General features: G+C 41.0%; 56 non-coding genes across 56 annotated transcripts; all 56 read left to right on the top strand.

The window, feature by feature from the left end:
- Positions 1–785: 785 nt before the first annotated feature.
- Trnak-cuu lies at positions 786–857 on the top strand. Its single transcript has one exon. It is a non-coding gene; the product is annotated as a tRNA-Lys (tRNA).
- Positions 858–1,475: 618 nt separating this feature from the next.
- Trnam-cau lies at positions 1,476–1,547 on the top strand. The gene has a single exon. It is a non-coding gene; the product is annotated as a tRNA-Met (tRNA).
- An 83-nt stretch (positions 1,548–1,630) lies between these two features.
- Trnam-cau lies at positions 1,631–1,702 on the top strand. The gene has a single exon. It is a non-coding gene; the product is annotated as a tRNA-Met (tRNA).
- Positions 1,703–1,900: 198 nt separating this feature from the next.
- Trnam-cau lies at positions 1,901–1,972 on the top strand. The gene has a single exon. It is a non-coding gene; the product is annotated as a tRNA-Met (tRNA).
- Positions 1,973–2,289: 317 nt separating this feature from the next.
- On the top strand, positions 2,290–2,361 carry Trnam-cau. The gene has a single exon. It is a non-coding gene; the product is annotated as a tRNA-Met (tRNA).
- Positions 2,362–2,451: 90 nt separating this feature from the next.
- On the top strand, positions 2,452–2,523 carry Trnam-cau. The gene has a single exon. It is a non-coding gene; the product is annotated as a tRNA-Met (tRNA).
- A 185-nt stretch (positions 2,524–2,708) lies between these two features.
- On the top strand, positions 2,709–2,779 carry Trnam-cau. The gene has a single exon. It is a non-coding gene; the product is annotated as a tRNA-Met (tRNA).
- A 197-nt stretch (positions 2,780–2,976) lies between these two features.
- Trnam-cau lies at positions 2,977–3,048 on the top strand. The gene has a single exon. It is a non-coding gene; the product is annotated as a tRNA-Met (tRNA).
- Positions 3,049–3,509: 461 nt separating this feature from the next.
- Trnam-cau lies at positions 3,510–3,581 on the top strand. The gene has a single exon. It is a non-coding gene; the product is annotated as a tRNA-Met (tRNA).
- A 240-nt stretch (positions 3,582–3,821) lies between these two features.
- Trnak-cuu lies at positions 3,822–3,893 on the top strand. The gene has a single exon. It is a non-coding gene; the product is annotated as a tRNA-Lys (tRNA).
- A 618-nt stretch (positions 3,894–4,511) lies between these two features.
- Positions 4,512–4,583, top strand: Trnam-cau. Its single transcript has one exon. It is a non-coding gene; the product is annotated as a tRNA-Met (tRNA).
- An 83-nt stretch (positions 4,584–4,666) lies between these two features.
- On the top strand, positions 4,667–4,738 carry Trnam-cau. Its single transcript has one exon. It is a non-coding gene; the product is annotated as a tRNA-Met (tRNA).
- A 198-nt stretch (positions 4,739–4,936) lies between these two features.
- On the top strand, positions 4,937–5,008 carry Trnam-cau. Its single transcript has one exon. It is a non-coding gene; the product is annotated as a tRNA-Met (tRNA).
- Positions 5,009–5,325: 317 nt separating this feature from the next.
- Trnam-cau lies at positions 5,326–5,397 on the top strand. Its single transcript has one exon. It is a non-coding gene; the product is annotated as a tRNA-Met (tRNA).
- A 90-nt stretch (positions 5,398–5,487) lies between these two features.
- Trnam-cau lies at positions 5,488–5,559 on the top strand. The gene has a single exon. It is a non-coding gene; the product is annotated as a tRNA-Met (tRNA).
- A 185-nt stretch (positions 5,560–5,744) lies between these two features.
- Positions 5,745–5,816, top strand: Trnam-cau. Its single transcript has one exon. It is a non-coding gene; the product is annotated as a tRNA-Met (tRNA).
- A 197-nt stretch (positions 5,817–6,013) lies between these two features.
- Positions 6,014–6,085, top strand: Trnam-cau. The gene has a single exon. It is a non-coding gene; the product is annotated as a tRNA-Met (tRNA).
- Positions 6,086–6,546: 461 nt separating this feature from the next.
- Positions 6,547–6,618, top strand: Trnam-cau. Its single transcript has one exon. It is a non-coding gene; the product is annotated as a tRNA-Met (tRNA).
- Positions 6,619–6,816: 198 nt separating this feature from the next.
- Positions 6,817–6,888, top strand: Trnam-cau. Its single transcript has one exon. It is a non-coding gene; the product is annotated as a tRNA-Met (tRNA).
- Positions 6,889–7,409: 521 nt separating this feature from the next.
- On the top strand, positions 7,410–7,481 carry Trnam-cau. The gene has a single exon. It is a non-coding gene; the product is annotated as a tRNA-Met (tRNA).
- Positions 7,482–8,566: 1,085 nt separating this feature from the next.
- On the top strand, positions 8,567–8,638 carry Trnam-cau. Its single transcript has one exon. It is a non-coding gene; the product is annotated as a tRNA-Met (tRNA).
- Positions 8,639–8,836: 198 nt separating this feature from the next.
- Trnam-cau lies at positions 8,837–8,908 on the top strand. The gene has a single exon. It is a non-coding gene; the product is annotated as a tRNA-Met (tRNA).
- Positions 8,909–9,425: 517 nt separating this feature from the next.
- Positions 9,426–9,497, top strand: Trnam-cau. The gene has a single exon. It is a non-coding gene; the product is annotated as a tRNA-Met (tRNA).
- Positions 9,498–9,813: 316 nt separating this feature from the next.
- Positions 9,814–9,885, top strand: Trnam-cau. Its single transcript has one exon. It is a non-coding gene; the product is annotated as a tRNA-Met (tRNA).
- A 90-nt stretch (positions 9,886–9,975) lies between these two features.
- On the top strand, positions 9,976–10,047 carry Trnam-cau. The gene has a single exon. It is a non-coding gene; the product is annotated as a tRNA-Met (tRNA).
- A 185-nt stretch (positions 10,048–10,232) lies between these two features.
- Positions 10,233–10,304, top strand: Trnam-cau. Its single transcript has one exon. It is a non-coding gene; the product is annotated as a tRNA-Met (tRNA).
- A 198-nt stretch (positions 10,305–10,502) lies between these two features.
- On the top strand, positions 10,503–10,574 carry Trnam-cau. The gene has a single exon. It is a non-coding gene; the product is annotated as a tRNA-Met (tRNA).
- A 618-nt stretch (positions 10,575–11,192) lies between these two features.
- On the top strand, positions 11,193–11,264 carry Trnam-cau. The gene has a single exon. It is a non-coding gene; the product is annotated as a tRNA-Met (tRNA).
- A 355-nt stretch (positions 11,265–11,619) lies between these two features.
- On the top strand, positions 11,620–11,691 carry Trnam-cau. Its single transcript has one exon. It is a non-coding gene; the product is annotated as a tRNA-Met (tRNA).
- Positions 11,692–12,007: 316 nt separating this feature from the next.
- On the top strand, positions 12,008–12,079 carry Trnam-cau. Its single transcript has one exon. It is a non-coding gene; the product is annotated as a tRNA-Met (tRNA).
- Positions 12,080–12,169: 90 nt separating this feature from the next.
- On the top strand, positions 12,170–12,241 carry Trnam-cau. The gene has a single exon. It is a non-coding gene; the product is annotated as a tRNA-Met (tRNA).
- A 191-nt stretch (positions 12,242–12,432) lies between these two features.
- On the top strand, positions 12,433–12,504 carry Trnam-cau. The gene has a single exon. It is a non-coding gene; the product is annotated as a tRNA-Met (tRNA).
- A 666-nt stretch (positions 12,505–13,170) lies between these two features.
- Trnai-aau lies at positions 13,171–13,242 on the top strand. The gene has a single exon. It is a non-coding gene; the product is annotated as a tRNA-Ile (tRNA).
- Positions 13,243–13,548: 306 nt separating this feature from the next.
- On the top strand, positions 13,549–13,620 carry Trnam-cau. The gene has a single exon. It is a non-coding gene; the product is annotated as a tRNA-Met (tRNA).
- A 63-nt stretch (positions 13,621–13,683) lies between these two features.
- On the top strand, positions 13,684–13,755 carry Trnam-cau. Its single transcript has one exon. It is a non-coding gene; the product is annotated as a tRNA-Met (tRNA).
- A 395-nt stretch (positions 13,756–14,150) lies between these two features.
- Trnam-cau lies at positions 14,151–14,222 on the top strand. The gene has a single exon. It is a non-coding gene; the product is annotated as a tRNA-Met (tRNA).
- Positions 14,223–14,690: 468 nt separating this feature from the next.
- Trnam-cau lies at positions 14,691–14,762 on the top strand. Its single transcript has one exon. It is a non-coding gene; the product is annotated as a tRNA-Met (tRNA).
- An 834-nt stretch (positions 14,763–15,596) lies between these two features.
- Trnam-cau lies at positions 15,597–15,668 on the top strand. The gene has a single exon. It is a non-coding gene; the product is annotated as a tRNA-Met (tRNA).
- Positions 15,669–16,218: 550 nt separating this feature from the next.
- Positions 16,219–16,290, top strand: Trnak-cuu. Its single transcript has one exon. It is a non-coding gene; the product is annotated as a tRNA-Lys (tRNA).
- Positions 16,291–16,908: 618 nt separating this feature from the next.
- Positions 16,909–16,980, top strand: Trnam-cau. Its single transcript has one exon. It is a non-coding gene; the product is annotated as a tRNA-Met (tRNA).
- Positions 16,981–17,178: 198 nt separating this feature from the next.
- On the top strand, positions 17,179–17,250 carry Trnam-cau. The gene has a single exon. It is a non-coding gene; the product is annotated as a tRNA-Met (tRNA).
- Positions 17,251–17,562: 312 nt separating this feature from the next.
- Positions 17,563–17,634, top strand: Trnam-cau. Its single transcript has one exon. It is a non-coding gene; the product is annotated as a tRNA-Met (tRNA).
- Positions 17,635–17,808: 174 nt separating this feature from the next.
- Trnam-cau lies at positions 17,809–17,880 on the top strand. The gene has a single exon. It is a non-coding gene; the product is annotated as a tRNA-Met (tRNA).
- A 524-nt stretch (positions 17,881–18,404) lies between these two features.
- On the top strand, positions 18,405–18,476 carry Trnam-cau. Its single transcript has one exon. It is a non-coding gene; the product is annotated as a tRNA-Met (tRNA).
- Positions 18,477–19,182: 706 nt separating this feature from the next.
- Trnak-cuu lies at positions 19,183–19,254 on the top strand. The gene has a single exon. It is a non-coding gene; the product is annotated as a tRNA-Lys (tRNA).
- A 618-nt stretch (positions 19,255–19,872) lies between these two features.
- Positions 19,873–19,944, top strand: Trnam-cau. The gene has a single exon. It is a non-coding gene; the product is annotated as a tRNA-Met (tRNA).
- Positions 19,945–20,142: 198 nt separating this feature from the next.
- On the top strand, positions 20,143–20,214 carry Trnam-cau. The gene has a single exon. It is a non-coding gene; the product is annotated as a tRNA-Met (tRNA).
- Positions 20,215–20,530: 316 nt separating this feature from the next.
- Trnam-cau lies at positions 20,531–20,602 on the top strand. The gene has a single exon. It is a non-coding gene; the product is annotated as a tRNA-Met (tRNA).
- Positions 20,603–20,692: 90 nt separating this feature from the next.
- Trnam-cau lies at positions 20,693–20,764 on the top strand. The gene has a single exon. It is a non-coding gene; the product is annotated as a tRNA-Met (tRNA).
- A 197-nt stretch (positions 20,765–20,961) lies between these two features.
- Trnam-cau lies at positions 20,962–21,033 on the top strand. Its single transcript has one exon. It is a non-coding gene; the product is annotated as a tRNA-Met (tRNA).
- Positions 21,034–21,349: 316 nt separating this feature from the next.
- Positions 21,350–21,421, top strand: Trnam-cau. Its single transcript has one exon. It is a non-coding gene; the product is annotated as a tRNA-Met (tRNA).
- Positions 21,422–22,399: 978 nt separating this feature from the next.
- Positions 22,400–22,471, top strand: Trnam-cau. The gene has a single exon. It is a non-coding gene; the product is annotated as a tRNA-Met (tRNA).
- Positions 22,472–23,022: 551 nt separating this feature from the next.
- Positions 23,023–23,094, top strand: Trnam-cau. Its single transcript has one exon. It is a non-coding gene; the product is annotated as a tRNA-Met (tRNA).
- A 90-nt stretch (positions 23,095–23,184) lies between these two features.
- Trnam-cau lies at positions 23,185–23,256 on the top strand. Its single transcript has one exon. It is a non-coding gene; the product is annotated as a tRNA-Met (tRNA).
- A 550-nt stretch (positions 23,257–23,806) lies between these two features.
- On the top strand, positions 23,807–23,878 carry Trnam-cau. The gene has a single exon. It is a non-coding gene; the product is annotated as a tRNA-Met (tRNA).
- A 240-nt stretch (positions 23,879–24,118) lies between these two features.
- Positions 24,119–24,190, top strand: Trnam-cau. The gene has a single exon. It is a non-coding gene; the product is annotated as a tRNA-Met (tRNA).
- Positions 24,191–24,995: the final 805 nt, after the last annotated feature.

Genomic DNA, 24,995 nt, shown 5'->3' with positions numbered 1-24,995 from the left:
CGCTCTGCTAACACTTTTTAAGTAAAATGTGTTAAAATTGTGAAATCCTATTTTTGAGATGGTTTTGTACACTATTTTGAATCACTTCGTTAGCAAGCAAAGTGGCGCAGTTTTTGAATTTTGTTTTTGTTTTTCAAGTGTGTTCAAATTATTGCGTAATCCAGTTTGTTTAGAGAGTTTTGAAAACAAATTTGCATCACTGAGCAGCCAGCAGAGTGGCGCAGTGGAAGCGTGCTGGGCCCATAACCCAGAGGTTCCCGGATCGAAATCTCGCTCTGCTAACACTTTTTAAGTAAATATGTATCACCTTGTAAGCAAGCAGAGTGGCGCAGTGGAAGCGTGCTGGGCCCATAACCCAGAGGTTCCCGGATCGAAATATCGCTCTGCTAACACTTTTTAAGTAAATGTGTTCAAAATGTGCAATCCTATTTTTGAGATGGTTTTGTACACTATTTTGCATCACTTTGTAAGCTAGCAGAGTGGCGAAGTGGAAGCGTGCTGGGCCCATAACTCAGAGGTCCGAGGATCGAAATCTCGCTCTGCTAACACTTTTTAAGTAAATGTGTTCAAAATGTGAAATCCTATTTTTGAGATGGTTTTGTGCACTATTTTGCATCACTTTGTAAGCTGGCAGAGTGGCGCAGTGGAAGCGTGCTGGGCCCATAACCTAGAGGTTCCCGCATATAAATCTCGCTCTGCTAACACTTTTTAAGTAAATGTGTTGAAAATGTTAAATCCTATTTTTGAGATGGTTTTGTACACTATTTTGCATCACTCTGTAAGCTAGCAGAGTGGCGCAGTGGAAGCGTGCTGGACCCTTAACCCAGAGGTCCGAGGATCGAAACCTCGATCTGCTAACACTTTTTAAGTAAATGTGTTCAAATTGTGAAATCCTACTTTTGAGATTGTTTTGTACACTATTTTGCATCACTTGTCAGCTAGCAGAGTGGCGCAGTGGAGGCGTGCTGGGCCCATAACCCAGAGGTCCGAGGATCGAAATCTCGCTCTGCTGACACTTTTTAAGTAAATGTGTTCAAAATGTGAAATTCTATTTTTGAGATGGTTTTGTACACTATTTTGCATCACTTTGTAAGCAAGCAGAGTTGCGCAGTGGAAGGGTGCTGTGCCCATAACCCAGAGGTCCGAGGATCGAAATCTCGCTCTGCTAACACTTTTTAAGTAAAATGTGTTAAAATTGTGAAATCCTATTTTTGAGATGGTTTTGTACACTATTTTGAATCACTTCGTTAGCAAGCAAAGTGGCGCAGTTTTTGAATTTTGTTTTTGTTTTTGAAGTGTGTTCAAATTATTGTGTAATCCAGTTTGTTTAGAGAGTTTTGAAAACAAATTTGCATCACTGAGCAGCCAGCAGAGTGGCGCAGTGGAAGCGTGCTGGGCCCATAACCCAGAGGTTCCCGGATCGAAATCTCGCTCTGCTAACACTTTTTAAGTAAATGTGTATCACCTTGTTAGCAAGCAGAGTGGCGCAGTGGAAGCGTGCTGGGCCCATAACCCAGAGGTCCGAGGATCGAAACCTCGCTCTGCTAACACTTTTTAAGTAAATGTGTTCAAATTGTGAAATCCATTTTTTGAGATGGTTTTGTACACTATTTTGCATCACTTTGAAGCAAGCAGAGTGGCGCAGTGGAAGCGTGCTGGGCCCATAACCCAGAGGTCCGAGGATCGAAACCTCGCTCTGCTAACACTTTTTAAGTAAATGTGTTAAAATTGTGAAATCCTATTTTTGAGATGGTTTTGTACACTATTTTGAATCACTTCGTTAGCAAGCAAAGTGGCGCAGTTTTTGAATGTTGTTTTTGTTTTTGAAGTGTGTTCAAATTATTGTGTAATCCAGTTTTTTAAAAAAGTTTTGAAAACAAATTTGCATCACTGTGCAGCAAGCAGAGTGGCGCAGTGGAAGCGTGCTGGGCCCATAACCCAGAGGTCCGAGGATCGAAACCTCGCTCTGCTAACACTTTTTAAGGATATTTAAATGTGTTCCAATTGTGAAATCCTATTTTTGAGATGGTTTTGTACACTATTTTGAATCACTTTGTTAGCAAACAAAGTTCCCGGATCGAAATCTCGCTCTGCTAACACTTTTTAAGTAAATGTATATCACCTTGTAAGCAAGCAGAGTGGCGCAGTGGAAGCGTGCTGGGCCCATAACCCAGAGGTTCCCGGATCGAAATCTCGCTCTGCTAATACTTTTTTAAGTAAATGTGTTCAAATTGTGAAATCCTATTTTTGAGATGGTTTTGTACACTATTTTGAATCACTTTGTAAGCAAGCAGAGTGGCGCAGTGGAAGCGTGCTGGGCCCATAACCCAGAGGTCCGAGGATCGAAACCTCGCTCTGCTAGGACTTTTTAAGGAAATTTAAATGTGTTCAAATTGTGAAATCCATTTTTTGTGATGGTTTTGTACACTATTTTGCATCACTTTGTAAGCAAGCAGAGTGGCGCAGTGGAAGCGTGCTGGGCCCATAACCCAGAGGTCCGAGGATCGAAACCTCGCTCTGCTAACACTTTTTAAGTAAATGTGTTAAAATTGTGAAATCCTATTTTTGAGATGGTTTTGTACACTATTTTGAATCACTTCGTTAGCAAGCAAAGTGGCGCAGTTTTTGTTTTTGAAGTGTGTTCAAATTATTGTGTAATCCAGTTTTTTTAGAGAGTTTTGAAAACAAATTTGTATCACTGAGCAGCAAGCAGAGTGGCGCAGTGGAAGCGTGCTGGGCCCATAACCCAAAGTCCGAGGATCGAAACCTCGCTCTGCTAACACTTTTTAAGGATATTTAGATGTGTTCCAATTGTGAAATCCTATTTTTGAGATGGTTTTGTACACTATTTTGAATCACTTTGTTAGCAAGCAAAGTGGCGCAGTTTTTTTTTTTTTTTTTTTAGTGTTTCCAAATTATTGTGTAATCCAGTTTTTAAAAAAAGTTTTGAAAACAAATTTGCATCACTGTTCAGCAAGCAGAGTGGCGCAGTGGAAGCGTGCTGGGCCCATAACCCAGAGGTCCGAGGATCGAAACCTCGCTCTGCTAATAATTTTTAAGGAAATGTGTTCCAATTGTGAAATCCTACTTTTGAGATTGTTTTGTACACTATTTTGCATCACTTGTAAGCTAGCAGAGTGGCGCAGTGGAGGCGTGCTGGGCCCATAACCCAGAGGTCCGAGGATCGAAATCTCGCTCTGCTGACACTTTTTAAGTAAATGTGTTCAAAATGTGAAATTCTATTTTTGAGATGGTTTTGTACACTATTTTGAATCACTTCGTTAGCAAGCAAAGTGGCGCAGTTTTTGAATTTTGTTTTTGTTTTTGAAGTGTGTTCAAATTATTGTGTAATCCAGTTTGTTTAGAGAGTTTTGAAAACAAATTTGCATCACTGAGCAGCCAGCAGAGTGGCGCAGTGGAAGCGTGCTGGGCCCATAACCCAGAGGTTCCCGGATCGAAATCTCGCTCTGCTAACACTTTTTAAGTAAATGTGTATCACCTTGTAAGCAAGCAGAGTGGCGCAGTGGAAGCGTGCTGGGCCCATAACCCAGAGGTCCGAGGATCGAAATCTCGCTCTGCTGACACTTTTTAAGTAAATGTGTTCAAATTGTGAAATCCTATTTTTGAGATGGTTTTGTGCACTATTTTGCATCACTTTGTAAGCTGGCAGAGTGGCGCAGTGGAAGCGTGCTGGGCCCATAACCTAGAGGTTCCCGCATATAAATCTCGCTCTGCTAACACTTTTTAAGTAAATGTGTTGAAAATGTGAAATCCTATTTTTGAGATGGTTTTGTACACTATTTTGCATCACTCTGTAAGCTAGCAGAGTGGCGCAGTGGAAGCGTGCTGGACCCTTAACCCAGAGGTCCGAGGATCAAAACCTCGATCTGCTAACACTTTTTAAGTAAATGTGTTCAAATTGTGAAATCCTACTTTTGAGATTGTTTTGTACACTGTTTTGCATCACTTGTCAGCTAGCAGAGTGGCGCAGTGGAGGCGTGCTGGGCCCATAACCCAGAGGTCCGAGGATCGAAATCTCGCTCTGCTGACACTTTTTAAGTAAATGTGTTCAAAATGTGAAATTCTATTTTTGAGATGGTTTTGTACACTATTTTGCATCACTTTGTAAGCAAGCAGAGTTGCGCAGTGGAAGGGTGCTGTGCCCATAACCCAGAGGTCCGAGGATCGAAATCTCGCTCTGCTAACACTTTTTAAGTAAAATGTGTTAAAATTGTGAAATCCTATTTTTGAGATGGTTTTGTACACTATTTTGAATCACTTCGTTAGCAAGCAAAGTGGCGCAGTTTTTGAATTTTGTTTTTGTTTTTGAAGTGTGTTCAAATTATTGTGTAATCCAGTTTGTTTAGAGAGTTTTGAAAACAAATTTGCATCACTGAGCAGCCAGCAGAGTGGCGCAGTGGAAGCGTGCTGGGCCCATAACCAAGAGGTTCCCGGATCGAAATCTCGCTCTGCTAACACTTTTTAAGTAAATGTGTATCACCTTGTAAGCAAGCAGAGTGGCGCAGTGGAAGCGTGCTGGGCCCATAACCCAGAGGTCCGAGGATCGAAACCTCGCTCTGCTAACACTTTTTAAGTAAATGTGTTCAAATTGTGAAATCCATTTTTTGAGATGGTTTTGTACACTATTTTGCATCACTTTGAAGCAAGCAGAGTGGCGCAGTGGAAGCGTGCTGGGCCCATAACCCAGAGGTCCGAGGATCGAAACCTCGCTCTGCTAACACTTTTTAAGTAAATGTGTTAAAATTGTGAAATCCTATTTTTGAGATGGTTTTGTACACTATTTTGAATCACTTCGTTAGCAAGCAAAGTGGCGCAGTTTTTGAATGTTGTTTTTGTTTTTGAAGTGTGTTCAAATTATTGTGTAATCCAGTTTTTTAAAAAAGTTTTGAAAACAAATTTGCATCACTGTGCAGCAAGCAGAGTGGCGCAGTGGAAGCGTGCTGGGCCCATAACCCAGAGGTCCGAGGATCGAAACCTCGCTCTGCTAACACTTTTTAAGGATATTTAAATGTGTTCCAATTGTGAAATCCTATTTTTGAGATGGTTTTGTACACTATTTTGAATCACTTTGTTAGCAAGCAAAGTTCCCGGATCGAAATCTCGCTCTGCTAACACTTTTTAAGTAAATGTATATCACCTTGTAAGCAAGCAGAGTGGCGCAGTGGAAGCGTGCTGGGCCCATAACCCAGAGGTTCCCGGATCGAAATCTCGCTCTGCTAATACTTTTTTAAGTAAATGTGTTCAAATTGTGAAATCCTATTTTTGAGATGGTTTTGTACACTATTTTGCATCACTTTGTAAGCAAGCAGAGTGGCGCAGTGGAAGCGTGCTGGGCCCATAACCCAGAGGTCCGAGGATCGAAACCTCGCTCTGCTAGGACTTTTTAAGGAAATTTAAATGTGTTCAAATTGTGAAATCCATTTTTTGTGATGGTTTTGTACACTATTTTGCATCACTTTGTAAGCAAGCAGAGTGGCGCAGTGGAAGCGTGCTGGGCCCATAACCCAGAGGTCCGAGGATCGAAACCTCGCTCTGCTAACACTTTTTAAGTAAATGTGTTAAAATTGTGAAATCCTATTTTTGAGATGGTTTTGTACACTATTTTGAATCACTTCGTTAGCAAGCAAAGTGGCGCAGTTTTTGTTTTTGAAGTGTGTTCAAATTATTGTGTAATCCAGTTTTTTTAGAGAGTTTTGAAAACAAATTTGTATCACTGAGCAGCAAGCAGAGTGGCGCAGTGGAAGCGTGCTGGGCCCATAACCCAAAAGTCCGAGGATCGAAACCTCGCTCTGCTAACACTTTTTAAGGATATTTAGATGTGTTCCAATTGTGAAATCCTATTTTTGAGATGGTTTTGTACACTATTTTGAATCACTTTGTTAGCAAGCAAAGTGGCGCAGTTTTTTTTTTTTTTTTTTTAGTGTTTCCAAATTATTGTGTAATCCAGTTTTTAAAAAAAGTTTTGAAAACAAATTTGCATCACTGTTCAGCAAGCAGAGTGGCGCAGTGGAAGCGTGCTGGGCCCATAACCCAGAGGTCCGAGGATCGAAACCTCGCTCTGCTAATAATTTTTAAGGAAATGTGTTCCAATTGTGAAATCCTACTTTTGAGATTGTTTTGTACACTATTTTGCATCACTTGTAAGCTAGCAGAGTGGCGCAGTGGAGGCGTGCTGGGCCCATAACCCAGAGGTCCGAGGATCGAAATCTCGCTCTGCTGACACTTTTTAAGTAAATGTGTTCAAAATGTGAAATTCTATTTTTGAGATGGTTTTGTACACTATTTTGAATCACTTCGTTAGCAAGCAAAGTGGCGCAGTTTTTGAATTTTGTTTTTGTTTTTGAAGTGTGTTCAGATTATTGTGTAATCCAGTTTGTTTAGAGAGTTTTGAAAACAAATTTGCATCACTGAGCAGCCAGCAGAGTGGCGCAGTGGAAGCGTGCTGGGCCCATAACCCAGAGGTTCCCGGATCGAAATCTCGCTCTGCTAACACTTTTTAAGTAAATGTGTATCACCTTGTAAGCAAGCAGAGTGGCGCAGTGGAAGCGTGCTGGGCCCATAACCCAGAGGTCCGAGGATCGAAACCTCGCTCTGCTAACACTTTTTAAGTAAATGTGTTAAAATTGTGAAATCCTATTTTTGAGATGGTTTTGTACACTATTTTGAATCACTTCGTTAGCAAGCAAAGTGGCGCAGTTTTTGAATGTTGTTTTTGTTTTTGAAGTGTGTTCAAATTATTGTGTAATCCAGTTTTTTTAGAGAGTTTTGAAAACAAATTTGCATCACTGAGCAGCAAGCAGAGTGGCGCAGTGGAAGCGTGCTGGGCCCATAACCCAGAGGTCCGAGGATCGAAACCTCGCTCTGCTAACACTTTTTAAGGATATTTAAATGTGTTCCAATTGTGAAATCCTATTTTTGAGATGGTTTTGTACACTATTTTGAATCACTTTGTTAGCAAGCAAAGTGGCGCAGTGGAAGCGTGCTGGGCCCATAACCCAGAGGTTCCCGGATCGAAATCTCGCTCTGCTAACACTTTTTAAGGATATTTAAATGTGTTCCAATTGTGAAATCCTATTTTTGAGATGGTTTTGTACACTATTTTGAATCACTTTGTTAGCAAGCAAAGTGGCGCAGTGGAAGCGTGCTGGGCCCATAACCCAGAGGTTCCCGGATCGAAATCTCGCTCTGCTAACACTTTTTAAGTAAAATGTGTTACAATTGTGAGATCCTATTTTTGAGATGGTTTTGTACACTATTTTGAATCACTTTGTTAGCAAGCAAAGTGGCGCAGTTTTTTTTTTTTTTTTTTTTTTAAAGTGTTTCCAAATTATTGTGTAATCCAGTTTTTTTAAAAAGTTTTGAAAACAAATTTGCATCACTGTGCAGCAAGCAGAGTGGCGCAGTGGAAGCGTGCTGGGCCCATAACCCAGAGGTCCGAGGATCGAAACCTCGCTCTGCTAACACTTTTTAAGTAAATGTGTTCAAGTTGTGAAATCCTATTTTTGAGATGGTTTTGTACACTATTTTGCATCACTTTGTAAGCAAGCAGATTGGCGCAGTGGAAGCGTGCTGGCCCATAACTTAGAGGTTCCCGGATCGAAATATCGCTCTGCTAACACTTTTTAAGTAAATGTGTTCAAAATGTGCAATCCTATTTTTGAGATGGTTTTGTACACTATTTTGCATCACTTGTCAGCTAGCAGAGTGGCGCAGTGGAAGCGTGCTGGGCCCATAACCCAGAGGTTCCCGGATCGAAATATCGCTCTGCTAACACTTTTTAAGTAAATGTGTTCAAAATGTGCAATCCTATTTTTGAGATGGTTTTGTACACTTTTTTGCATCACTTTGTAAGCTAGCAGAGTGGCGAAGTGGAAGCGTGCTGGGCCCATAACTCAGAGGTCCGAGGATCGAAATCTCGCTCTGCTAACACTTTTTAAGTAAATGTGTTCAAAATGTGAAATCCTATTTTTGAGATGGTTTTGTGCACTATTTTGCATCACTTTGTAAGCTGGCAGAGTGGCGCAGTGGAAGCGTGCTGGGCCCATAACCTAGAGGTTCCCGCATATAAATCTCGCTCTGCTAACACTTTTTAAGTAAATGTGTTGAAAATGTGAAATCCTATTTTTGAGATGGTTTTGTACACTATTTTGCATCACTCTGTAAGCTAGCAGAGTTGCGCAGTGGAAGGGTGCTGGGCCCATAACCCAGAGGTCCGAGGATCGAAATCTCGCTCTGCTAACACTTTTTAAGTAAAATGTGTTAAAATTGTGAAATCCTATTTTTGAGATGGTTTTGTACACTATTTTGAATCACTTCGTTAGCAAGCAAAGTGGCGCAGTTTTTGAATTTTGTTTTTGTTTTTGAAGTGTGTTCAAATTATTGTGTAATCCAGTTTGTTTAGAGAGTTTTGAAAACAAATTTGCATCACTGAGCAGCCAGCAGAGTGGCGCAGTGGAAGCGTGCTGGGCCCATAACCCAGAGGTTCCCGGATCGAAATCTCGCTCTGCTAACACTTTTTAAGTAAATGTGTATCACCTTGTAAGCAAGCAGAGTGGCGCAGTGGAAGCGTGCTGGGCCCATAACCCAGAGGTCCGAGGATCGAAACCTCGCTCTGCTAACACTTTTTAAGTAAATGTGTTAAAATTGTGAAATCCTATTTTTGAGATGGTTTTGTACACTATTTTGAATCACTTCGTTAGCAAGCAAAGTGGCGCAGTTTTTGAATGTTGTTTTTGTTTTTGAAGTGTGTTCAAATTATTGTGTAATCCAGTTTTTTTAGAGAGTTTTGAAAACAAATTTGCATCACTGAGCAGCAAGCAGAGTGGCGCATTGGAAGCGTGCTGGGCCCATAACCCAGAGGTCCGAGGATCGAAACCTCGCTCTGCTAACACTTTTTAAGGATATTTAAATGTGTTCCAATTGTGAAATCCTATTTTTGAGATGGTTTTGTACACTATTTTGAATCACTTTGTTAGCAAGCAAAGTGGCGCAGTGGAAGCGTGCTGGGCCCATAACCCAGAGGTTCCCGGATCGAAATCTCGCTCTGCTAACACTTTTTAAGGATATTTAAATGTGTTCCAATTGTGAAATCCTATTTTTGAGATGGTTTTGTACACTATTTTGAATCACTTTGTTAGCAAGCAAAGTGGCGCAGTGGAAGCGTGCTGGGCCCATAACCCAGAGGTTCCCGGATCGAAATCTCGCTCTGCTAACACTTTTTAAGTAAAATGTGTTACAATTGTGAGATCCTATTTTTGAGATGGTTTTGTACACTATTTTGAATCACTTTGTTAGCAAGCAAAGTGGCGCAGTTTTTTTTTTTTTTTTTTAAAGTGTTTCCAAATTATTGTGTAATCCAGTTTTTTTAAAAAGTTTTGAAAACAAATTTGCATCACTGTGCAGCAAGCAGAGTGGCGCAGTGGAAGCGTGCTGGGCCCATAACCCAGAGGTCCGAGGATCGAAACCTCGCTCTGCTAACACTTTTTAAGGATATTTAAATGTGTTCCAATTGTGAAATCCTATTTTTGAGATGGTTTTGTACACTATTTTGAATCACTTTGTTAGCAAGCAAAGTTCCCGGATCGAAATCTCGCTCTGCTAACACTTTTTAAGTAAATGTATATCACCTTGTAAGCAAGCAGAGTGGCGCAGTGGAAGCGTGCTGGGCCCATAACCCAGAGGTTCCCGGATCGAAATCTCGCTCTGCTAATACTTTTTAAGTAAATGTGTTCAAATTGTGAAATCCTATTTTTGAGATGGTTTTGTACACTATTTTGCATCACTTTGTAAGCAAGCAGAGTGGCGCAGTGGAAGCGTGCTGGGCCCATAACCCAGAGGTCCGAGGATCGAAACCTCGCTCTGCTAGGACTTTTTAAGGAAATTTAAATGTGTTCAAATTGTGAAATCCATTTTTTGAGATGGTTTTGTACACTATTTTGCATCACTTTGTAAGCAAGCAGAGTGGCGCAGTGGAAGCGTGCTGGGCCCATAACCCAGAGGTCCGAGGATCGAAACCTCGCTCTGCTAACACTTTTTAAGTAAATGTTTTAAAATTGTGAAATCCTATTTTTGAGATGGTTTTGTACACTATTTTGAATCACTTCGTTAGCAAGCAAAGTGGCGCAGTTTTTGTTTTTGAAGTGTGTTCAAATTATTGTGTAATCCAGTTTTTTTAGAGAGTTTTGAAAACAAATTTGTATCACTGAGCAGCAAGCAGAGTGGCGCAGTGGAAGCGTGCTGGGCCCATAACCCAGAGGTCCGAGGATCGAAACCTCGCTCTGCTAACACTTTTTAAGGATATTTAAATGTGTTCCAATTGTGAAATCCTATTTTTGAGATGGTTTTGTACACTATTTTGAATCACTTTGTTAGCAAGCAAAGTGGCGCAGTTTTTTTTTTTTTTTTTTTTAGTGTTTCCAAATTATTGTGTAATCCAGTTTTTAAAAAAAGTTTTGAAAACAAATTTGCATCACTGTTCAGCAAGCAGAGTGGCGCAGTGGAAGCGTGCTGGGCCCATAACCCAGAGGTCCGAGGATCGAAACCTCGCTCTGCTAATAATTTTTAAGGAAATGTGTTCCAATTGTGAAATCCTACTTTTGAGATTGTTTTGTACACTATTTTGCATCACTTGTAAGCTAGCAGAGTGGCGCAGTGGAGGCGTGCTGGGCCCATAACCCAGAGGTCCGAGGATCGAAATGTCGCTCTGCTGACACTTTTTAAGTAAATGTGTTCAAAATGTGAAATTCTATTTTTGAGATGGTTTTGTACACTATTTTGCATCACTTTGTAAGCAAGCAGAGTTGCGCAGTGGAAGGGTGCTGTGCCCATAACCCAGAGGTCCGAGGATCGAAATCTCGCTCTGCTAACACTTTTTAAGTAAAATGTGTTAAAATTGTGAAATCCTATTTTTGAGATGGTTTTGTACACTATTTTGAATCACTTCGTTAGCAAGCAAAGTGGCGCAGTTTTTGAATTTTGTTTTTGTTTTTGAAGTGTGTTCAAATTATTGTGTAATCCAGTTTGTTTAGAGAGTTTTGAAAACAAATTTGCATCACTGAGCAGCCAGCAGAGTGGCGCAGTGGAAGCGTGCTGGGCCCATAACCCAGAGGTTCCCGGATCGAAATCTCGCTCTGCTAACACTTTTTAAGTAAATGTGTATCACCTTGTAAGCAAGCAGAGTGGCGCAGTGGAAGCGTGCTGGGCCCATAACCCAGAGGTCCGAGGATCGAAATCTCGCTCTGCTGACACTTTTTAAGTAAATGTGTTCAAATTGTGAAATTTTATTTTTGAGATGGTTTTGTACACTATTTTGCATCACTTTGTAAGCAAGCAGAGTTGCGCAGTGGAAGGGTGCTGGGCCCATAACCCAGAGGTCCGAGGATCGAAATCTCGCTCTGCTAACACTTTTTAAGTAAAATGTGTTAAAATTGTGAAATCCTATTTTTGAGATGGTTTTGTACACTATTTTGAATCACTTCGTTAGCAAGCAAAGTGGCGCAGTTTTTGAATTTTGTTTTTGTTTTTGAAGTGTGTTCAAATTATTGTGTAATCCAGTTTGTTTAGAGAGTTTTGAAAACAAATTTGCATCACTGAGCAGCCAGCAGAGTGGCGCAGTGGAAGCGTGCTGGGCCCATAACCCAGAGGTCCGAGGATCGAAACCTCGCTCTGCTAACACTTTTTAAGGATATTTAAATGTGTTCCAATTGTGAAATCCTATTTTTGAGATGGTTTTGTACACTATTTTGAATCACTTTGTTAGCAAGCAAAGTTCCCGGATCGAAATCTCGCTCTGCTAACACTTTTTAAGTAAATGTATATCACCTTGTAAGCAAGCAGAGTGGCGCAGTGGAAGCGTGCTGGGCCCATAACCCAGAGGTTCCCGGATCGAAATATCGCTCTGCTAATACTTTTTAAGTAAATGTGTTCAAATTGTGAAATCCTATTTTTGAGATGGTTTTGTACACTATTTTGCATCACTTTGTAAGCAAGCAGAGTGGCGCAGTGGAAGCGTGCTGGGCCCATAACCCAGAGGTCCGAGGATCGAAACCTCGCTCTGCTAGGACTTTTTAAGGAAATTTAAATGTGTTCAAATTGTGAAATCCATTTTTTGAGATGGTTTTGTACACTATTTTGCATCACTTTGTAAGCAAGCAGAGTGGCGCAGTGGAAGCGTGCTGGGCCCATAACCCAGAGGTCCGAGGATCGAAACCTCGCTCTGCTAACACTTTTTAAGTAAATGTGTTAAAATTGTGAAATCCTATTTTTGAGATGGTTTTGTACACTATTTTGAATCACTTTGTTAGCAAGCAAAGTGGCGCAGTTTTTTTTTTTTTTTTTTTAGTGTTTCCAAATTATTGTGTAATCCAGTTTTTAAAAAAAGTTTTGAAAACAAATTTGCATCACTGTTCAGCAAGCAGAGTGGCGCAGTGGAAGCGTGCTGGGCCCATAACCCAGAGGTCCGAGGATCGAAACTTCGCTCTGCTAATAATTTTTAAGGAAATGTGTTCCAATTGTGAAATCCTACTTTTGAGATTGTTTTGTACACTATTTTGCATCACTTGTAAGCTAGCAGAGTGGCGCAGTGGAGGCGTGCTGGGCCCATAACCCAGAGGTCCGAGGATCGAAATCTCGCTCTGCTGACACTTTTTAAGTAAATGTGTTCAAAATGTGTAATTCTATTTTTGAGATGGTTTTGTACACTATTTTGCATCACTTTGTAAGCAAGCAGAGTTGCGCAGTGGAAGGGTGCTGGGCCCATAACCCAGAGGTCCGAGGATCGAAATCTCGCTCTGCTAACACTTTTTAAGTAAAATGTGTTAAAATTGTGAAATCCTATTTTTGAGATGGTTTTGTACACTATTTTGAATCACTTCGTTAGCAAGCAAAGTGGCGCAGTTTTTGAATTTTGTTTTTGTTTTTGAAGTGTGTTCAAATTATTGTGTAATCCAGTTTGTTTAGAGAGTTTTGAAAACAAATTTGCATCACTGAGCAGCCAGCAGAGTGGCGCAGTGGAAGCGTGCTGGGCCCATAACCCAGAGGTTCCCGGATCGAAATCTCGCTCTGCTTACACTTTTTAAGGAAATGTGTTCAAATTGTGAAATCCTATTTTTGAGATGGTTTTGAACACTATTTTGCATCACTTTGTAAGCAAGCGGAGTGGCGCAGTGGAAGCGTGCTGGGCCAATAACCCAGAGGTCCGAGGATCGAAACCTCGCTCTGCTAACACTTTTCAAGGATATTTAAATGTGTTCAAATTGTGAAATGCTATTTTTGAGATGGTTTTGTACACTGTTTTGAATCACTTTGTTAGCAAGCAAAGTGGCGCATTTTTTTATATTTTTTTTTGAAGTGTATTCAAATTATTGTGTAATCCAGTTTTTTAAGATAGTTTTGAAAACAAATTTGCATCACTGTGCAGTAAGCAGAGTGGCGCAGTGGAAGCGTGCTGGGCCCATAACCCAGAGGTTCCCGGATCGAAATCTCGCTCTGCTAACACTTTTTAAGTAAATGTGTATAACCTTGTAAGCAAGCAGAGTGGCGCAGTGGAAGCGTGCTGGGCCCATAACCCAGAGGTCCGAGGATCGAAACCTCGCTCTGCTAACACTTTTTAAGGATATGTAAATGTGTTTACTTTTTAAGTAAATGTGTATCACCTTGTAAGCAAGCAGAGTGGCGCAGTGGAAGCGTGCTGGGCCCATAACCCAGAGGTCCGAGGATCGAAACCTCGCTCTGCTAACACTTTTTAAGGATATTTAAATGTGTTCAAATTGTGAAATCCTATTTTTGAGATGGTTTTGAACACTATTTTGAATCACTTCGTTAGCAAGCAAAGTGGCGCATTTTTTTGTATTTTTTTTTGAAGTGTGCTACGAAGTGTTGGCGAAGTGGAAGCGTGCTGGGCCCATAACCCAGATCGAAACCTCGCTCTGCTAACACTTTTTAAGTAAATGTGTTAAAATTGTGAAATCCTATTTTTGAGATGGTTTTGTACACTATTTTGAATCACTTCGTTAGCAAGCAAAGTGGCGCAGTTTTTGAATTTTGTTTTTGTTTTTGAAGTGTGTTCAAATTATTGTGTAATCCAGTTTTTTTAGAGAGTTTTGAAAACAAATTTGCATCACTGAGCAGCAAGCAGAGTGGCGCAGTGGAAGCGTGCTGGGCCCATAACCCAGAGGTCCGAGGATCGAAACCTCGCTCTGCTAACACTTTTTAAGGATATTTAAATGTGTTCCAATTGTGAAATCCTATTTTTGAGATGGTTTTGTACACTATTTTGAATCACTTCGTTAGCAAGCAAAGTGGCGCAGTTTTTGAATTTTGTTTTTGTTTTTGAAGTGTTTCCAAATTATTGTGTAATCCAGTTTTTTTAGAGAGTTTTGAAAACAAATTTGCATCACTGAGCAGCAAGCAGAGTGGCGCAGTGGAAGCGTGCTGGGCCCATAACCCAGAGGTTCCCGGATCGAAATCTCGCTCTGCTAACACTTTTTAAGTAAAATGTGTTACAATTGTGAGATCCTATTTTTGAGATGGTTTTGTACACTATTTTGAATCACTTTGTAAGCAAGCAGAGTGGCGCAGTTTTTTTTTTTTTTTTTTAAGTGTTTCCAAATTATTGTGTAATCCAGTTTTTTAAAAAAGTTTTGAAAACAAATTTGCATCACTGTGCAGCAAGCAGAGTGGCGCAGTGGAAGCGTGCTGGGCCCATAACCCAGAGGTCCGAGGATCGAAACCTCGCTCTGCTAACACTTTTTAAGTAAATGTGTTCAAGTTGTGAAATCCTATTTTTGAGATGGTTTTGTTCACTATTTTGCATCACTTTGTAAGCAAGCAGAGTGGCGCAGTGGAAGCGTGCTGGCCCATAACCTAGAGGTTCCCGGATCGAAATATCGCTCTGCTAACACTTTTTAAGTAAATGTGTTCAAAATGTGCAATCCTATTTTTGAGATGGTTTTGTACACTATTTTGCATCACTTGACAGCTAGCAGAGTGGCGCAGTGGATGCGGGCTGGGCCTATAACCCAGAGGTTCCCGGATCGAAATATCGCTCTGCTAACACTTTTTAAGTAAATGTGTTCAAAATGTGCAATCCTATTTTTGAGATGGTTTTGTACACTATTTTGCATCACTTTGTAAGCTAGCAGAGTGGCGAAGTGGAAGCGTGCTGGGCCCATAACTCAGAGGTCCGAGGATCGAAATCTCGCTCTGCTAACACTTTTTAAGTAAATGTGTTCAAAATGTGAAATCCTATTTTTGAGATGGTTTTGTACACTATGTTGCATCACTTGTAAGCTGGCAGAGTGGCGCAGTGGAAGCGTGCTGGGCCCATAACCTAGAGGTTCCCGCATATAAATCTCGCTCGGATCGAAATCTCGCTCTGCTAACACTTTTTAAGTAAAATGTGTTACAATTGTGAGATCCTATTTTTGAGATGGTTTTGTACACTATTTTGAATCACTTTGTTAGCAAGCAAAGTGGCGCAGTTTTTTTTTTTTTTTTTTTTTTAAGTGTTTCCAAATTATTGTGTAATCCAGTTTTTTTAAAAAGTTTTGAAAACAAATTTGCATCACTGTGCAGCAAGCAGAGTGGCGCAGTGGAAGCGTGCTGGGCCCATAACCCAGAGGTCAGAGGATCGAAACCTCGCTCTGCTAACACTTTTTAAGTAAATGTGTTCAAGTTGTTAAATCCTATTTTTGAGATGGTTTTGTACACTATTTTGCATCACTTTGTAAGCAAGCAGATTGGCGCAGTGGAAGCGTGCTGGCCCACAACTTAGAGGTTCCCGGATCGAAATATCGCTCTGCTAACACTTTTTAAGTAAATGTGTTCAAAATGTGCAATCCTATTTTCGAGATGGTTTTGTACACTATTTTGCATCACTTGTCAGCTAGCAGAGTGGCGCAGTGGAAGCGGGCTGGGCCCATAACCCAGAGGTTCCCGGATCGAAATATCGCTCTGCTAACACTTTTTAAGTAAATGTGTTCAAAATGTGCAATCCTATTTTTGAGATGGTTTTGTACACTATTTTGCATCACTTTGTAAGCTAGCAGAGTGGCGAAGTGGAAGCGTGCTGGGCCCATAACTCAGAGGTCCGAGGATCGAAATCTCGCTCTGCTAACACTTTTTAAGTAAATGTGTTCAAAATGTGAAATCCTATTTTTGAGATGGTTTTGTACACTATTTTGCATCACTCTGTAAGCTAGCAGAGTGGCGCAGTGGAAGCGTGCTGGACCCTTAACCCAGAGGTCCGAGGATCGAAACCTCGATCTGCTAACACTTTTTAAGTAAATGTGTTCAAATTGTGAAATCCTACTTTTGAGATTGTTTTGTACACTATTTTGCATCACTTGTAAGCTAGCAGAGTGGCGCAGTGGAGGCGTGCTGGGCCCATAACCCAGAGGTCCGAGGATCGAAATCTCGCTCTGCTGACACTTTTTAAGTAAATGTGTTCAAAATGTGAAATTCTATTTTTGAGATGGTTTTGTACACTATTTTGCATCACTTTGTAAGCAAGCAGAGTTGCGCAGTGGAAGGGTGCTGTGCCCATAACCCAGAGGTCCGAGGATCGAAATCTCGGTCTGCTAACACTTTTTAAGTAAAATGTGTTAAAATTGTGAAATCCTATTTTTGAGATGGTTTTGTACACTATTTTGAATCACTTCGTTAGCAAGCAAAGTGGCGCAGTTTTTGAATTTTGTTTTTGTTTTTGAAGTGTGTTCAAATTATTGTGTAATCCAGTTTGTTTAGAGAGTTTTGAAAACAAATTTGCATCACTGAGCAGCCAGCAGAGTGGCGCAGTGGAAGCGTGCTGGGCCCATAACCCAGAGGTTCCCGGATCGAAATCTCGCTCTGCTAACACTTTTTAAGTAAATGTGTATAACCTTGTAAGCAAGCAGAGTGGCGCAGTGGAAGCGTGCTGGGCCCATAACCCAGAGGTCCGAGGATCGAAACCTCGCTCTGCTAACACTTTTAAAGTAAATGTGTTCAAATTGTGAAATCCTATTTTTGAGATGGTTTTGTACACTATTTTGAATCACTTCGTTAGCAAGCAAAGTGGCGCAGTTTTTGAATGTTGTTTTTGTTTTTGAAGTGTGTTCAAATTATTGTGTAATCCAGTTTTTTTAAAAAGTTTTGAAAACAAATTTGCATCACTGTGCAGCAAGCAGAGTGGCGCAGTGGAAGCGTGCTGGGCCCATAACCCAGAGGTCCGAGGATCGAAACCTCGCTCTGCTAACACTTTTTAAGGATATTTAAATGTGTTCCAATTGTGAAATCCTAATTTTGAGATGGTTTTGTACACTATTTTGAATCACTTTGTTAGCAAGCAAAGTGGCGCAGTTTTTGAATTTTGTTTTTGTTTTTGAAGTGTGTTCAAATTATTGTGTAATCCAGTTTGTTTAGAGAGTTTTGAAAACAAATTTGCATCACTGAGCAGCCAGCAGAGTGGCGCAGTGGAAGCGTGCTGGGCCCATAACCCAGAGGTTCCCGGATCGAAATCTCGCTCTGCTAACACTTTTTAAGTAAATGTGTATCACCTTGTAAGCAAGCAGAGTGGCGCAGTGGAAGCGTGCTGGGCCCATAACCCAGAGGTCCGAGGATCGAAACCTCGCTCTGCTAACACTTCTTAAGTAAATGTGTTAAAATTGTGAAATCCTATTTTTGAGATGGTTTTGTACACTATTTTGAATCACTTCGTTAGCAGTGATTTTTGTTTTTGAAGTGTGTTCAAATTATTGTGTAATCCAGTTTTTTTAGAGAGTTTTGAAAACAAATTTGCATCACTGAGCAGCAAGCAGAGTGGCGCAGTGGAAGCGTGCTGGGCCCATAACCCAGAGGTCCGAGGATCGAAACCTCGCTCTGCTAACACTTTTTAAGGATATTTAAATGTGTTCCAATTGTGAAATCCTATTTTTGAGATGGTTTTGTACACTATTTTGAATCACTTTGTTAGCAAGCAAAGTGGCGCAGTGGAAGCGTGCTGGGCCCATAACCCAGAGGTTCCCGGATCGAAATCTCGCTCTGCTAACACTTTTTAAGGATATTTAAATGTGTTCCTTCCAATTGTGAAATCCTATTTTTGAGATGGTTTTGTACACTATTTTGAATCACTTTGTTAGCAAGCAAAGTGGCGCAGTGGAAGCGTGCTGGGCCCATAACCCAGAGGTTCCCGGATCGAAATCTCGCTCTGCTAACACTTTTTAAGTAAAATGTGTTACAATTGTGAGATCCTATTTTTGAGATGGTTTTGTACACTATTTTGAATCACTTTGTTAGCAAGCAAAGTGGCGCAGTTTTTTTTTGTTTTTTTTATTTAAGTGTTTCCAAATTATTGTGTAATCCAGTTTTTTTAAAAAGTTTTGAAAACAAATTTGCATCACTGTGCAGCAAGCAGAGTGGCGCAGTGGAAGCGTGCTGGGCCCATAACCCAGAGGTCAGAGGATCGAAACCTCGCTCTGCTAACACTTTTTAAGTAAATGTGTTCAAGTTGTGAAATCCTATTTTTGAGATGGTTTTGTACACTATTTTGCATCACTTTGTAAGCAAGCAGATTGGCGCAGTGGAAGCGTGCTGGCCCATAACTTAGAGGTTCCCGGATCGAAATATCGCTCTGCTAACACTTTTTAAGTAAATGTGTTCAAAATGTGCAATCCTATTTTCGAGATGGTTTTGTACACTATTTTGCATCACTTGTCAGCTAGCAGAGTGGCGCAGTGGAAGCGGGCTGGGCCCATAACCCAGAGGTTCCCGGATCGAAATATCGCTCTGCTAACACTTTTTAAGTAAATGTGTTCAAAATGTGCAATCCTATTTTTGAGATGGTTTTGTACACTATTTTGCATCACTTTGTAAGCTAGCAGAGTGGCGAAGTGGAAGCGTGCTGGGCCCATAACTTAGAGGTCCGAGGATCGAAATCTCGCTCTGCTAACACTTTTTAAGTAAATGTGTTCAAAATGTGAAATCCTATTTTTGAGATGGTTTTGTGCACTATTTTGCATCACTTTGTAAGCTGGCAGAGTGGCGCAGTGGAAGCGTGCTGGGCCCATAACCTAGAGGTTCCCGCATATAAATCTCGCTCTGCTAACACTTTTTAAGTAAATGTGTTGAAAATGTGAAATCCTATTTTTGAGATGGTTTTGTACACTATTTTGCATCACTCTGTAAGCTAGCAGAGTGGCGCAGTGGAAGCGTGCTGGACCCTTAACCCAGAGGTCCGAGGATCGAAACCTCGATCTGCTAACACTTTTTAAGTAAATGTGTTCAAATTGTGAAATCCTACTTTTGAGATTGTTTTGTACACTATTTTGCATCACTTGTAAGCTAGCAGAGTGGCGCAGTGGAGGCGTGCTGGGCCCATAACCCAGAGGTCCGAGGATCGAAATCTCGCTCTGCTGACACTTTTTAAGTAAATGTGTTCAAAATGTGAAATTCTATTTTTGAGATGGTTTTGTACACTATTTTGCATCACTTTGTAAGCAAGCAGAGTTGCGCAGTGGAAGGGTGCTGTGCCCATAACCCAGAGGTCCGAGGATCGAAATCTCGGTCTGCTAACACTTTTTAAGTAAAATGTGTTAAAATTGTGAAATCCTATTTTTGAGATGGTTTTGTACACTATTTTGAATCACTTCGTTAGCAAGCAAAGTGGCGCAGTTTTTGAATTTTGTTTTTGTTTTTGAAGTGTGTTCAAATTATTGTGTAATCCAGTTTGTTTAGAGAGTTTTGAAAACAAATTTGCATCACTGAGCAGCCAGCAGAGTGGCGCAGTGGAAGCGTGCTGGGCCCATAACCCAGAGGTTCCCGGATCGAAATCTCGCTCTGCTAACACTTTTTAAGTAAATGTGTATAACCTTGTAAGCAAGCAGAGTGGCGCAGTGGAAGCGTGCTGGGCCCATAACCCAGAGGTCCGAGGATCGAAACCTCGCTCTGCTAACACTTTTTAAGTAAATGTGTTCAAATTGTGAAATCCTATTTTTGAGATGGTTTTGTACACTATTTTGAATCACTTCGTTAGCAAGCAAAGTGGCGCAGTTTTTGAATGTTGTTTTTGTTTTTGAAGTGTGTTCAAATTATTGTGTAATCCAGTTTTTTAAAAAAGTTTTGAAAACAAATTTGCATCACTGTGCAGCAAGCAGAGTGGCGCAGTGGAAGCATGCTGGGCACATAACCCAGAGGTCCGAGGATCGAAACCTCGCTCTGCTAACACTTTTTAAGGATATTTAAATGTGTTCCAATTGTGAAATCCTAATTTTGAGATGGTTTTGTACACTATTTTGAATCACTTTGTTAGCAAGCAAAGTTCCCGGATCGAAATCTCGCTCTGCTAACACTTTTTAAGTAAATGTATATCACCTTGTAAGCAAGCAGAGTGGCGCAGTGGAAGCGTGCTGGGCCCATAACCCAGAGGTTCCCGGATCGAAATCTCGCTCTGCTAATACTTTTTAAGTAAATGTGTTCAAATTGTGAAATCCTATTTTTGAGATGGTTTTGTACACTATTTTGCATCACTTTGTAAGCAAGCAGAGTGGCGCAGTGGAAGCGTGCTGGGCCCATAACCCAGAGGTCCGAGGATCGAAACCTCGCTCTGCTAGGACTTTTTAAGGAAATTTAAATGTGTTCAAATTGTGAAATCCATTTTTTGAGATGGTTTTGTACACTATTTTGCATCACTTTGTAAGCAAGCAGAGTGGCGCAGTGGAAGCGTGCTGGGCCCATAACCCAGAGGTCCGAGGATCGAAACCTCGCTCTGCTAACACTTTTTAAGTAAATGTGTTAAAATTGTGAAATCCTATTTTTGAGATGGTTTTGTACACTATTTTGAATCACTTCGTTAGCAAGCAAAGTGGCGCAGTTTTCAATGTTGTTTTTGTTTTTGAAGTGTGTTCAAATTATTGTGTAATCCAGTTTTTTAAAAAAGTTTTGAAAACAAATTTGCATCACTGTGCAGCAAGCAGAGTGGCGCAGTGGAAGCGTGCTGGGCCCATAACCCAGAGGTCCGAGGATCGAAACCTCGCTCTGCTAACACTTTTTAAGGATATTTAAATGTGTTCCAATTGTGAAATCCTATTTTTGAGATGGTTTTGTACACTATTTTGAATCACTTTGTTAGCAAGCAAAGTTCCCGGATCGAAATCTCGCTCTGCTAACACTTTTTAAGTAAATGTATATCACCTTGTAAGCAAGCAGAGTGGCGCAGTGGAAGCGTGCTGGGCCCATAACCCAGAGGTTCCCGGATCGAAATCTCGCTCTGCTAATACTTTTTAAGTAAATGTGTTCAAATTGTGAAATCCTATTTTTGAGATGGTTTTGTACACTATTTTGCATCACTTTGTAAGCAAGCAGAGTGGCGCAGTGGAAGCGTGCTGGGCCCATAACCCAGAGGTCCGAGGATCGAAACCTCGCTCTGCTAATAATTTTTAAGGAAATGTGTTCCAATTGTGAAATCCTACTTTTGAGATTGTTTTGTACACTATTTTGCATCACTTGTAAGCTAGCAGAGTGGCGCAGTGGAGGCGTGCTGGGCCCATAACCCAGAGGTCCGAGGATCGAAATCTCGCTCTGCTGACACTTTTTAAGTAAATGTGTTCAAAATGTGTAATTCTATTTTTGAGATGGTTTTGTACACTATTTTGCATCACTTTGTAAGCAAGCAGAGTTGCGCAGTGGAAGGGTGCTGGGCCCATAACCCAGAGGTCCGAGGATCGAAATCTCGCTCTGCTAACACTTTTTAAGTAAAATGTGTTAAAATTGTGAAATCCTATTTTTGAGATGGTTTTGTACACTATTTTGAATCACTTCGTTAGCAAGCAAAGTGGCGCAGTTTTTGAATTTTGTTTTTGTTTTTGAAGTGTGTTCAAATTATTGTGTAAATCCTATTTTTGAGATGGTTTTGAACACTATTTTGCATCACTTTGTAAGCAAGCAGAGTGGCGCAGTGGAAGCGTGCTGGGCCCATAGCCCAGAGGTCCGAGGATCGAAATGTCGCTCTGCTAACACTTTTTAAGTAAATGTGTTCAAAATGTGAAATCCTATTTTTGAGATGGTTTTGTACACTATTTTGCATCACTTTGTAAGCTAGCAGAGTGGCGAAGTGGAAGCGTGCTGGGCCCAAAACCCAGAGGTCCGAAGATCGAAATCTCGCTGTGCTAACACTTTCTAAGTAAATGTGTTCAAAATGTGAAATCCTAATTTTGAGATGGTTTTGTACACTATTTTGCATGACTTGTAAGCTAGCAGAGTGGCGCCGTGGAGGCGTGCTGGGCCCATACCCCAGAGGTCCGAGGATCGAAATCTCGCTCTGCTAACACTTTTTAAGTAAATGTGTTCAAAATGTGAAATCCTATTTTTGAGATGGTTTTGTACACTATTTTGCATCAATTTGTAAGCTAGCAGAGTGGCGCAGTGGAAGCGTGCTTGGCCCATAACCCAGAGGTCCGAGGATCGAAATCTCGCTCTGCTAACACTTTTTAAGTAAATGTGTTCAAGATGTGAAATCCTATTTTTGAGATGGTTTTGTACACTATTTTGCATCACTTTGTAAGCTAGCAGAGTGGCGCAGTGGAAGCGTGCTGGGCCCATAACCCAGAGGTCCGAGGATCGAAATATCGCTCTGCTAACACTTTTTAAGTAAATGTTTTCAAAATGTGTAATCCCATTTTTGAGATGGTTTTGTACACTATTTTGCATGACTTGTAAGCTAGCAGAGTGGCGCAGTGGAGGCGTGCTGGGCCCATAACCCAGAGGTCCGAGGATCGAAATCTCGCTCTGCTAACACTTTTTAAGTAAATGTGTTCAAAATGTGAAATCCTATTTTTGAGATGGTTTTGTACACTACTTTGCATCACTTTGTAAGCTAGCAGAGTGGCGCAGTGGAAGCGTGCTTGGCCCATAACCCAGAGGTCCGAGCATCGAAATATCGCTCTGCTAACACTTTTTAAGTAAATGTTTTCAAAATGTTAAATCCTATTTTTGAGATGGTTTTGAACACTATCTTGCATCACTTTGTAAGCTAGCAGAGTGGCGCAGTGGAAGCGGGCTGGGCCCATAACCCAGAGGTCCGAGGATCGAAACCTCGCTCTGCTAGGACTTTTTAAGGAAATTTAAATGTTTTCAAATTGTGAAATCCATTTTTTGAGATGGTTTTGTACACTATTTTGCATCACTTTGTAAGCAAGCAGAGTGGCGCAGTGGAAGCGTGCTGGGCCCATAACCCTGGGGTCCGAGGATCGAAACCTCGCTCTGCTAACACTTTTTAAGTAAATGTGTTAAAATTGTGAAATCCTATTTTTGAGATGGTTTTGTACACTATTTTGAATCACTTTGTAAGCTAAAAGAGTGGCGCAGTGGAAGCGTGCTGGGCCCATAACTTAGAGGTTCCCGGATAAAATCTCGCTCTGCTAACACTTTTTAAGTAAATGTGTTCAAAATGTGAAACCTATTTTTGTGATGGTTTTGTACACTATTTTGCATCACTTTGTAAGCAAGCAGAGCTGCGCAGTGGAAGCGTGCTGGGCCCATAACACAGATGTCCGAGGATCGAAATCTCGCTCTGCTAACACCTTTTAGGTAAATGTGTTCAAATTGTGAAATCCTATTTTTGAGATGGTTTTGTACACTATTTTGCATCACTTTGTAAGCTAGCAGAGTGGCGAAGTGGAAGCGTGCTGGGCCAATAACCCAGAGGTCCGAGGATCGAAATATTGCTCTGCTAACACTTTTTAAGTAAATGTTTTCAAAATGTGAAATCCTATTTTTGAGATGGTTTTGAACACTATTTTGCATCACTTTGTAAGCTAGCAGAGTGGCGCAGTGGAAGCGGGCTGGGCCCATAACCCAGAGGTCCGAGGATCGAAATCTCGCTCTGCTAACACTTTTGAAGTAAATGTGTTCAAATTGTGCAATCCTATTTTTGAGATGGTTTTGTACACTATTTTGCATCACTTTGTAAGCAAGCAGAGCTGCGCAGTGGAAGCGTGCTGGGCCCATAACCCAGAGGTCCGAGGATCGAAATATCGCTCTGCTAACACTTTTTAAGTAAATGTTTTCAAAATGTGAAATCCTATTTTTGAGATGGTTTTGTACACTATTTTGCATCACTTTGTAAGCTAGCAGAGTGGCGCAGTGGAAGCGGGCTGGGCCCATAACCCAGAGGTCCGAGGATCGAAATCTCGCTCTGCTAACACTTTTTAAGTAAATGTGTTCAAGTTGTGAAATCCTATTTTTGAGAGTGTTTTGTACACTATTTTGCATCACTTTGTAAGCAAGCAGAGCAGCGCAGTGGAAGCGTGCTGGGCCCATAACCCAGAAGTCCGAGGATCGAAATATCCCTCTGCTAACACTTTTTAGGTAAATGTGTTCAAATTGTGAAATCCTATTTTTGAGATGGTTTTGTACACTATTTTGCATCACTTTGTAAGCTAGCAGAGTGGCGCAGTGGATGCGTGCTGGGCCCATAACCCAGAGGTTCCCGGATCGAAATCTCTCTCTGCTAACACTTTTAAAGTAAATGTGTTCAAAATGTGGAACCCTATTTTTGAGATGGTTTTGTACACTATGTTGCATCACTTTGTAAGCTAGTAGAGTGGCGCAGTGGAAGCGTGCTTGGCCCATAACCCAGAGGTCCGAGGATCGAAATCTCGCTCTGCTAACACTTTTTAAGTAAATGTGTTCAAATTGTGGAACCCTATTTTTGAGATGGTTTTGTATACTATTTTGCATCACTTTGTAAGCAAGCAGAGTGGCGCAGTGGAATTAAGTAAATGTGTTCAAAATGTGAAATCCTATTTTTGAGATGGTTTTGTATACTATTTTGCATCACTTTGTAAGCTATCAGAGTGGCGCAGTGGATGCGGGCTGCGCCCATAACCCAGAGGTCCGAGGATCGAAACCTCGCTCTGCTAATAATTTTTAAGGAAATGTGTTCAAATTGTGAAATCCTATTTTTGAGATGGTTTTGAACACTATTTTGCATCACTTTGTAAGCA

This window comes from Asterias rubens, chromosome 6, assembly GCF_902459465.1.
Source record: "Asterias rubens chromosome 6, eAstRub1.3, whole genome shotgun sequence".
Classification (NCBI taxonomy): Eukaryota; Metazoa; Echinodermata; class Asteroidea; order Forcipulatida; family Asteriidae; genus Asterias; species Asterias rubens.
Note: the sequence above shows the minus strand (reverse complement) of the source record. Positions and strands in the feature narration are given on the sequence as shown.